Source organism: Mytilus trossulus, chromosome 11 (genome assembly GCF_036588685.1).
Source record: "Mytilus trossulus isolate FHL-02 chromosome 11, PNRI_Mtr1.1.1.hap1, whole genome shotgun sequence".
Lineage (NCBI taxonomy): Eukaryota > Metazoa > Mollusca > Bivalvia > Mytilida > Mytilidae > Mytilus > Mytilus trossulus.
The window spans coordinates 37,886,211-37,897,432 of NC_086383.1; positions in this window are offsets into that span (position 1 = coordinate 37,886,211).

Genomic DNA, 11,222 nt, shown 5'->3' on the forward strand with positions numbered 1-11,222 from the left:
GGAGATGTAGTATGATTGCCATTGAGACAACTATCCACCAATCACATTTTCTAATGAAATAGCTATATAATTAAGTAATTACACTATAGGAAAATACCTCCTTTGACAATAAAAAAAATCATACTGAATAGGGTCAATAGTGGGCTTAATATGGCTTGGACAAAAAAAATCAATTGAGAAACTTAACAGTCTAATGTATAAAAAACAGATACATGTATGTCAACAGACATGAACCAAATTAAAGCAAGCCACTGTCCCTTTAAAACTGTAAAACACCAACACAAAATATTTGTTTTGGTCACAAAATGAAATGTGATGTTTGATATATGTACACAAAATACATGATGGATGAAATGTAATTGCATGCCAGTACTGACTGGGACATCACTTTTGGAAATGAATATCCTTGCCTAGTAAGTTGGAACCCAGTCCCCCTTTACTCTGGGTTGGGACCCCCCTTTCTTTTTTTAAATGGCTGGATCCGCCCCTGACATATATATATATATAGAACTCAGACAACCAACATATACACCATATGCATAAGACTACTTTTTTAAGTTTAAGCGACCAAATTTGCATAGAGATTGGTATTACAAATTATTTATGAAGGTGGAACTGCACTTTTGTCAGTCTCTTTTTCCAGGAAAATTCGACATTCTACATACAGTTGAAACCTGAAGAAGTGCGTCAAACACGCACAACTTGTTTTACTATCGTCGGTTACTACAAAGGTCAAATGATGTCAACGGATATTGTCAATAAGATCAATTTATGTTGAGGTTTAATAATGTCAATACTACAGCATCGTCAACTTTACAGAGTTGCGGTTCTTTGATGATTGTTCGAGTCGTCAGTGCGCTTGAATGACATAGACAATTTATCGAAACCATAGAAACGAAATCTAAATTCACAAAAAGCGGGTTACCAGAGACGATATTTCTCAAAAAAGTCAACTGAAATAGAAAGCTATAGTTATAACCTAATAGAAAAGTGCTGCGCGCTTATTGAATATGAAACTGTAATCAAATTAAGAACGAAACTGTGTACAAATTTAACGTTATATGCTGCCGGGCAAACTAAAAATATTATTTTAATTTAATATGTTCACTTTTGGAAAATCGCGCAGCACTTTTAAGCAACGGGAAAGCACAGGGATTCGTTTAAAAAAAAGTTTGTTGATTTTTATTCAGTGTAGTAACCCGCTTTTTGCCAATTTGATTAAGGCATTTTACCCCTGTGGAAGTCACGTGACCTAGGCGATCTTGACCAAAATTTCGGTTTACTGAATCCTTACTACATGAATATATAAATTCAACAACTAAGATTTATGAATTGTTGATAAAACAATTTTATTCTTGAAATATCATATTTTGCCCCTATTTACGTTTAAAAGTGCCTTAACCTACCTGCGAAAGATGATAAATCACAAAAATCGTCTTAAAAACATCATAATCATGCGGTGTTGTATTTTTTGGGTATTCAAAACGCCTCCCGATATATCTTTGGTTTATTGATATCGAGTTTATTGCCTGTGAAAGCAACGGATTAAGGTGATTATGCGAATAATTACTCTACCCTTCAGTCAATAATTATCCACTCCTTTATAGACAAATTAAACGATAGCGGTTCTGATTTATTTCATATAAAAATTAAGAACCAACGTGGTTACACGTATACTGTCAATAACAATAATCCTTATCCTAACAATGAACGTTCCCAGTTTCAATGAATATTTTACCTAAACTCATGTCATTAAAAAGATGCAGTTGATGAATTGTTCATGGTTCATATAGGCGCACTATTATGCAAGGCCCCTATCATATCTGTAATTCATTATATATGTTGTATTAAACTGACCCAGAATATAAATTAGCTGTCTAAAATTACAAAAACAAATGTTCGTATCATGTAAAAATTGTCAATTGAGTTTAATTAAAGTAATTGTGTAAATTCATAACATTTTAAAAAAAGAATGGTAGTGTCACCATTACCTTTCAACTTTGATAAAAGGTTGCCAGTGTCTTTCAAGGTTTTTGCAAGCTTCACCATACGATATTTTGAGGCTAGATCGCAATAAAGATAAAACATAATCAAATTAAATTTTCATTTTCGCGAACCAGTTTGCTCCCATCATTCAAATATTGCTGACAAAATGGCTTTAGGAAAGCGATTAGTATGTATACGCATGGTGTAGCGACACAGATGCAGTGAGACAATTTGGTTATCAACATGAATATAAGTAAAGTGTTCACTTATCTTAATAAAGTAATGTACCGACAATGTTGATGATACTGATATATTTGTTTTCTGGACTAGTTTAAAATGCATACTTTTTTATGTGTGTGTCCCACAATATAAGGCACTGTTTAAGTGTTTGTTATATTTGGACAGTTATACTACAAATGTACGTCTGTGTAAAATTCACAAGATGAAAAGACCATTGTGTTAACACATATTTTCAACATATTGCTTTACTCAAATAGCTTGATTATCGTCTCTCACAGTGCATATTTTACCTAGTACCAAATATTCATTCATGTTTGATCACACGGGTATGAATGTATTGTTTTGTAATAAGCTATCTAAATTATTGCCATCGTTTCTTTAGAAAGCGTTTTATGTCCTTACTAAACTTAGTGTTTTATGTTTTACAAAGAGTTCAAAACAATATACTATGATTGATTGATGTTTGCTTTATGCATACAATCTAACAGGAATCATTTTAAGAATGTTCTGGAAAACGTCGTGTTGTGAACCGCTGTGATAATAGTTTTTGTAATAAAGGCAACAGTAGTATACCGCTGTTCAAAACTCATAAATCCATGGACAAAAAACAAAATCGGGGTAACAAACCAAAACCGAGCGACACGCATTAAATATAAGAGGAAAACAACGACACAACACCGAACCGCAACACACACAGAAACGGACCAAGCATCAGACAAAACACCACGAGAATAACAAATATAACATGAAAACCAAACACATGAATTTGGGATAGACAAGTACCGTGCCACGTCTTATCTCAATATCTCAAAAATAAGAGGAAAAACAAACGATTCAACGTTAAAATGCAACACACAGAGAAACGAACAATAATATAACAATGACCATCTTCCTGACTTGGTACTTGAGGCATCGATATCTAATGTTTTGATAAATTTACATAACTCAATTTTTGTTTGGATTGTGATAAGCAAATCAACAGAAATATATAAGCTAAGTATGTATATTAGTGTCCTTAGTAAAATTGGCACTAAGAACTTTCATATATAAAGTGGAATTATATTGCGGTATTGTGTTATTTTTTAAGATTAATTCCATCACAGATGATTACAATGGTATTAAATAAATGTCATGTCGATGTAAACACACCATTTTCCTATAATATCAAAGCAATCTTTTTGTAGCAAATACAATTACAAAGTTCATCTGAGACATCCGATTAGAGTTTCCTTAAAATTATGTTTGTATTTACTATGATTACATCTGGAGAAAGACTCGGTGACATTACTATTCATTATCACTCGACTTAACCTAGTTTGGTAAATGGATCATTCGGTTTAGGTCATACATTTTCACATGAAAAGTACGTCTCGTCTTGGTATCCTGCACTAGTTTGTCTACTATGAGTATTGTGGGCTTTTTCAACTTCATGAACTCATGATATGTAATAGAACGTTTTTTGTTTCTTTCCCAGCATAAAGCGTTGTACATGTAAGTACACCAATATCAAATTCCAATTTTCAACTCTTTTATACGTTCAGGATCATTTGATAAAGCGCTATTTGAATAAGCTAAATATATGATGTAGCTTTATATAATGGGAATAATGTTTCGCAGGCTGATATGGAAAAAAGGATCACAAGTGCTGACAAATCTAATTTCGTAATATTATCACACGACATGCCAATGTTACTCGTCAAACTGCAGGAGAACTCATCTCAATGGTTTTATAAATAAATTAATGTAAAAAAAAATATATATATAAAATAAAGCATAATTACTTTACAGATATTGACTTTTTTGAACAATGTAAATCATGTGTTGTTGGTTTTGGTTATCGTCTATATCATAACATACAAAAATATGTGTATCTCTCATAATGAGGCATATGATAAAAATATTTGATAATGAATGCTTTATATTTCGCGTCCGACTTCCGTAAACTGTTCAGCTATTGAACCTATACATTCGAGCAATATAACAGGATCATAACTGGTGGGCTGGTACTACATCTGATATGACAAAATGGCATGTAATACTATGATAGCTTTCTTACTGTAACTTCGTTAATAAATCGTTCGACAGGAACAAATCTATATGAAATGCAACAGGTTTTTAACGCCACACCACGTTATAAACGATTTTGAAAACGTTTGCATTTTTTAATTACAAAATTGATACTAGCTGGCTAGCCATGCTTATAATGTGCCTTATTCGTCCTTCTCATTCTTGGTATGTAATTGCAAATCATGGAAATTCAGAAAACTGCTCAAAATGCTTACGAAAGTACATATATTCGAATTCAGTTCTTTATGACATTTAACTTGTGTTTGAACACAGTCATGAGTTCTATTTAAACAATTTCTGACAATATTTGAACCTTGGTTATGATTGTTCTTCAAAAATAATAAGGTCAAACAGTGGCAATTTGTTGTCCTTGTATTCTACCACGATGATAATCCGATGATTCAGTATTCAGCCGTTTGATCAAGATTACTTCTGCCAGAATACTTAGCATTAAATGTTCTTCAGGAAATGACTTAAGAATTGTTATTTTACATTTGCAATTCTTTATATAGGTTTATCGCTCTTGTTCGTTAGAACATTCTCATTTTTAACAAAATAACCATTCGTATTACATGAACATTATTACACCAGGGTTTTCGTTATCACAAATAAATTGGATGGTGCGTAAATGGCAGTTAAATGCATATTGAACGATGCCGCTGTCCAGCATCCAAACAATATTTCGCTTGATTTCTCTTCAGGGGTTCAGTCGGGTCATCAGTACTGTATTCAACCGATAAGGATTTCACAAAAAAACTTCGCACCTCTTAAATGCCTTCAATAAGGCAAGGATGTAACATGCATATCATTATGAAATTTAACTGCGAAACGTGTCCCACAAACTTAGCGGTACTAATGTCAGGTCGACCGAATTATTGAACGAGGTAAGTCGTTACGGTGATTCAAACATAATCATACCATCTGTTGTTGTTTTTCACCTAAACCAAAAATAAAATCCCCAAAAATCATGTATTTAAAAAATTGAGTTTTCCAAAAATGTGACGTTTCTTTTGCGGTTCAATATGTAAAGAAAGGTTTAGATCTCACGAAATATATGTAAAACTGCGGAATTTTGAGACGTCTGTTTTCCTTTAAATAGTTCACCTTTTAGTGTAAAGTCAGCGGGAGCCCACCTCTTCGGAATAGTATTTTCTCTATTTGCGGAAGACTAATTTGTGGCCTTATGCTGTTTCCATCCTTTTCGTCAAATTGTTATCACTTCGACACGATGCCCATGTGGAAATACATGTGTTTTTTCACTCCTCTGACGGCAAACAATAATAGACGTTGTCAAAACGTCGATAACGTATGATCAGAACAAAAAACATTTTCTTTTTTAATTCGTTTTTAATGACTTAATCAGTTGAAATCTTTCACATAAACTAATGCAATCAACTGAAAAAAACAACACTTAAGTGTTTAAAAAATGTCTAAAATCTTTCTTTAGATGAAACAGATATTTGAGGCCAAAGTCGGCACTTACCGGATCTACTCCTTATCACTTCTTCGTACTATGAACATCATAAGTAGTTCATTGTTCCTCACATACTATTCTTGCATCTATACAGGAAGATTTTTTTAGCACTAATATTGTATAGATTTGTTGTTGATGTTCACCCAATATGTACCAAGTGTTAAATTAGTTCTATTGATATTAAAGACATTTCTTGGTAATCCTCCACGGTAGTAGTATGTCATTCTATTTTGTGATGTTATACTAGTGTGTCAGATAAGGGAGAAGGTTTGGCACCATTAAAACGTTTAATCCCGCTGCAAACGTTTGCACCTGTCTTTGGTCAGGTATCTGATGAACAATAGTTGTCAAATGTTTATTTAGTTCATATGAGTTTCTCGTTTCTTGTTTTTACATAAATTAGACCGTTTTCAATAGTTTTACACTAGCAATATTTGTGGCCCCTAATAGCTTACTGCCTGATGTGAGTCAAAGTTCCGTGTTGAAAGCCGTACCTTGACCTATAATTGTTTACTTTTATAAATTTTTACTTGGATTGAGAGTTGTCTCATTGGCACTCATAACAAAGCTTTTTATATCTATATATCATTAAGCAACACAAACAATCAGCAGCGATATACAATAATGTATGTTTGCTATTTTTTATAAAATTGAATCAAATTGATTGATCAAGTCTATGTTACTATATTCACTTTCTTTTATGATAACAACGCATATTAATTTTGTTATATATCTCGCAGGCAATACCTCTCTTTGATTTTGTTATTAACATAACATATGGACAACATATTGAGCAAGAACAAATTGTTTTATACTAAGATGTATTTTTGTTCAAATGCTTTAGGGAAATCCTTAAAAAAATATTTATATTAAACATGTGTTTGGGGATAGCATGCTTTCATTTATCTGCTAGGTATGCGTAAATGGTCAGGTCTTTCTTATATGTTAGTTGCGTCCTTTCACTAAACCGTTCAGTGTGTAATGTTCAGTCACGCTTTTCGATTGGAACCTTTCTAATCCTTTAATTCGAAAACAATGTCAATGCAGCCAATTAAGTAAGTGTGTATTAACTTTGATTTATATTGAAGTAATATATTTCGTCTTCTTTAAGGATGATTGAACTTTCAATTAACCAAACAGATTGTAACAATGAACAAAATAGTATATGGACACAGTATTAAATTTGTGTCTGAATGGATTCTTAAGATTAATCTTTGTAAACTTTATAAGTTCAAGTTGTGTTCAAAGTCTATATGCCATTGATAAGAACTAATTATATTGAACTTATGTAATTCAGACAATGGCATGCTCTATTTACCCTTATTGCTATTCGATCGCCATCAAATAAATTCCAGGATTTTTTTCAATTCAAAACAGACAAAGTTTGAGCAACAAAGATATGATGGTTGCTTAAAAACATACGAATTTCAAATATCGCAGATTTGAATACAAGTGTTGCAAATACTGTACATTGTGTACTACGGGTTATACAATTAAAATACAGGTGTAATACCACCATATATTTTCTTCTAGTATTCTTTGTTAAATTGACACTTTTACAAACAATTGTACAGTATTTACCTATATTTCAACCAAGAAATACTTTGTATGTTTAATCCTTTCTAGTGCTACAGTGAACATTTCACACTACATTTCATTGCATATAAGAAAGTAACCATCACCGGAAGTAAACAACCCAAGGTTAACATCGATATCTACTGGTTACCTGCTTTGATAAATATGTAACCTTAACTTTCCAAAATATTTAATAAGACCATCAAATCAAAAAGGAATGATTATTTCAGACACCCAACATACATGTGTATGCCTCAAAAAAATGTAAGTACATTGAAATGCAGGGTTAATTTTCTACAACTGTCATATTCAAGGGAATATTTTTTTAGACCTACTTTCGTATGCAACCGGATTGTACGTACCAATCCATGATTTGGTGGTATTACACCTACACGCATTACACATCTATAATTACACTAGCACTCCTTTGTTTTGGAATAAAAAGGAATAGCGGTCCTTGAAATTTTATATCTACGCTAACTATATCTTCCATTTTGATATAAATGGGTTTTAGTCTTCGTATTATGCACAGTATTATAAAATGAAAAGCGTCCTTAAGCTGCAATACTAGTTATGTCAATTTGATGTTGTGTAATTCAATTTTCAAACATTACTCTATCAAAAGAAACATGAACTAATTCTTCACGGATCGTATTAATCCTTGCAGTCAATTTAAATCTTGCTGTTCATGTTGGAAAGCTTGTATTCAAAAGTATACCTCAATATTAATATGTTGTTTTCTTTAGCGGTATTGTATATTGTATATTGTATTGTATAAAATAGCGTTATACTTTTGATTAATTTGAACGAATCAAATGGATGATACTTTGTTGTTAATGGTCAATAAGTCTTCAAAGAGTTGCCATATTATAGTTGGTTTATTGAATGATCAATCATGATAGTTTAATCTGTTTTCTGCATCAGTGGATTTGTCTTTTTGCAACAGCACCCAACATTACTTTAATAGGACTACATTGTAGACTGACATGTACCGATATATATATAGTTTATAATAAAAAAAACTATGAGATGACTGTTAACTTACACTAATGCAAAATTGTTCAAGAATTAAACAACAACATATTAACTGTATAACACAAAATCAGGCGCAATGCATACTCTTCCATTTGTATTTTGTAGGCAAATGTATTGAATTTGTGTTGCTACTTTGAAGTAAGTTATACCAGTGTACAAAAGAAGTGTTGGTAAGTTGTTATAGATATTAACATGTTATTTATTAATGGTTATTGGTCCTATGTAAATTACGCTAGCCATAGGCAAGTGTGATACTTACATAATTGCAACTGTCATCAATGTTCGTCTGACATATATTTCTCACTTAAATGACTATTGTAAATTATTAAATTCCTGGAATGCCTTCGTCTGTGAATTAATGATTGTTGTGTCTATGACAAGGTTATAATTGTCTGTAATATGACACAGTTGCTATTTGAAAATCAGGTAAGAATGCAATATTGATGGTTCTTTATAGTAACCGCTATGAATCTTTAATTTAATTCAACATGTGATAATAAATTTAAGGTTTAGTTCTAAAGACGAAATAGTGTTAATTGATTGTAATAACTTTTTGATTACTTTATTAAGAATTAGTGGCGTGAATACTAACCCAATAACCGAGTTTATCAAATGGCACATTGAGTATGGCATACTAAAAGCATAAGTCATGCTATATTCTACTATCACTAGTTTGTTGAATGTGAAAACTGCATGATCTTTTATATAATCTAGAAATAATTATGTTTTGTCGAACATGTCATGTCACATAATATTTCCAAAGTTCCTAATGAAAGTCGTTACACGTCATTTTAAGTCAAATTGAAATGTCCATCCATTTGTTTCAATTCGTACGAAAACGTGGTTGATACAGTAATATAGAACAGCGCTATTGGAGTATGGTATTAAGTGTTAATGGTTAGCCCTGTTACTTGTTACTATGTTACTGAACAGTTACAAAAGCGTATTTAACATTGCTAGTAGTTGATCCACGTATAGGTAGTTTTTCACCAAAAACAGATATAAGAAGACTTGGTATGAGTGTCAATGAAACAAGTAACGGTTATTCAGGTCAGACACTGCTGTTTAGCGGCATTTCGAAGTACAAACCATAAACCAGTTACACAGAACATTTTAAATATAAATGCGATAAATATTGTTGCCTTTAACTTTTTTCGTATATCTATTTATCCGTTTTATCCGGTACGCTTCCGTTAGGTGTCCGTTTTATGCGGTACTCGTCTGTTGTATATACGTTCCACATCCGTTCTGTCCGGTACGTCTCCGTTTCCCGTCCGTTGCATGTCCGTTATGCATTCGTTAGGCGTCCGTTTAGGTTGGTCAGTACATCAACGGACTTCCAACGGATATCAATTCTGTCAACTGACAACTTTTATTTTCTTCCAATAGGCGTCCATTCGTCTTATGCGGTAAGGTTTGACCAAGGCTTTAGGTACACATAAATTGTCTGATGACGAAATTGTGTTCATCAAATCTAAAATTAGCCATCTATATTTCACAACACTCATGGATTATTTATAGACTTATGTACTGTCCACATTTTTTTCAAATGTAAAGTAAAATATAATTCGGAATCTGAGAATTTGCATATCAAAATTGCATTCATTAATGGTGATCATACTGCAACTACTTTACGGGGTTTGATTTAACAGAACTCGTTAACAACCCAATTGACTAACACTAATAAATTGATCATATTATTCCTCATTTTTTTTTCAAATTGAAAGATTAGTTATTTAGTGTTTTATTTCAAATTAAACGAATGCGAACTGTTTGATTTAAGAATAACATAATTATTCATTAAATATTTAAAATCCTGTAATTGAAATTCAATTAAATCTGATTAATATTCATTGTGTAATCATACGTTTTTTGATTGAGTTAAGTCTGCCCATTGATATTTTATCGTATGTTTTTCGATGTTGTGATGTGATGCTATTGTTTCAGAAAAAGGGAGAAGGTTTGGGCCCATTAAAACGTTTAATCCCGCTGCAAATGTTTGCACCTGTTCTAAGTCAGGAATCTGATGTACAGTAGTTGTCGTTTGTTTATGTAATATATACGTGTTTCTCGTTTCTCGTTTTGTTTATATAGATTAGACCGTTGGTTTTCCCGTTTGAATGGTTTTACACTAGTAATTTTGGGGCCCTTTATAGCTTGTTGTTCGGTGTGAGCCAAGGCTCCGTGTTGAAGGCCGTACTTTAACCTATAATGGTTTAATTTTTAAATTGTTATTTGGATGGAGATTTGTCTCATTGGCACTCACACCACATCTTCCTATATCTATTGATTATAGTCAGTAGCAAAAGTCAATGTTTATTAGATACTAATTGCATTACACATTGATACCTCACGTGTCAATATTGATAAATAAAGTAAAGTTAGGATATCCAATACTAGGTATTTATTATACCAATGCAGATGTCTTTTCCAATATGATATTTCTATCCATTACATATAGTTTGTCATTTAGCGATAATGGAAATTGTTCAAAGGAATTACATTGTTAATTCAAATCATTTTTGTACTCCAGCTTAATCGTAAGTAGCCATATAGTTATTATTGTTTTGATTTTATGCAATAAATATTTGTTGATTATTGCTTCTATCCAAAAATTAAAACTAAAACTAATTGAAAATTTGCAAAAAAATATGTTAGAGATTAACAAAAGAATATAATAAATGACGGTTGTAATATTTACTTTTGTAATCTAAAAATTAATTGATTCAAAGTCTGTAATTATGTACACTATTACACAAACTGTGATAAAATGAGCGTTGTTTAATTTTAAAAAAAATCAGTTAGATAAACACTTGTTCTAGAAAAAAACAATGAAATAATAAAT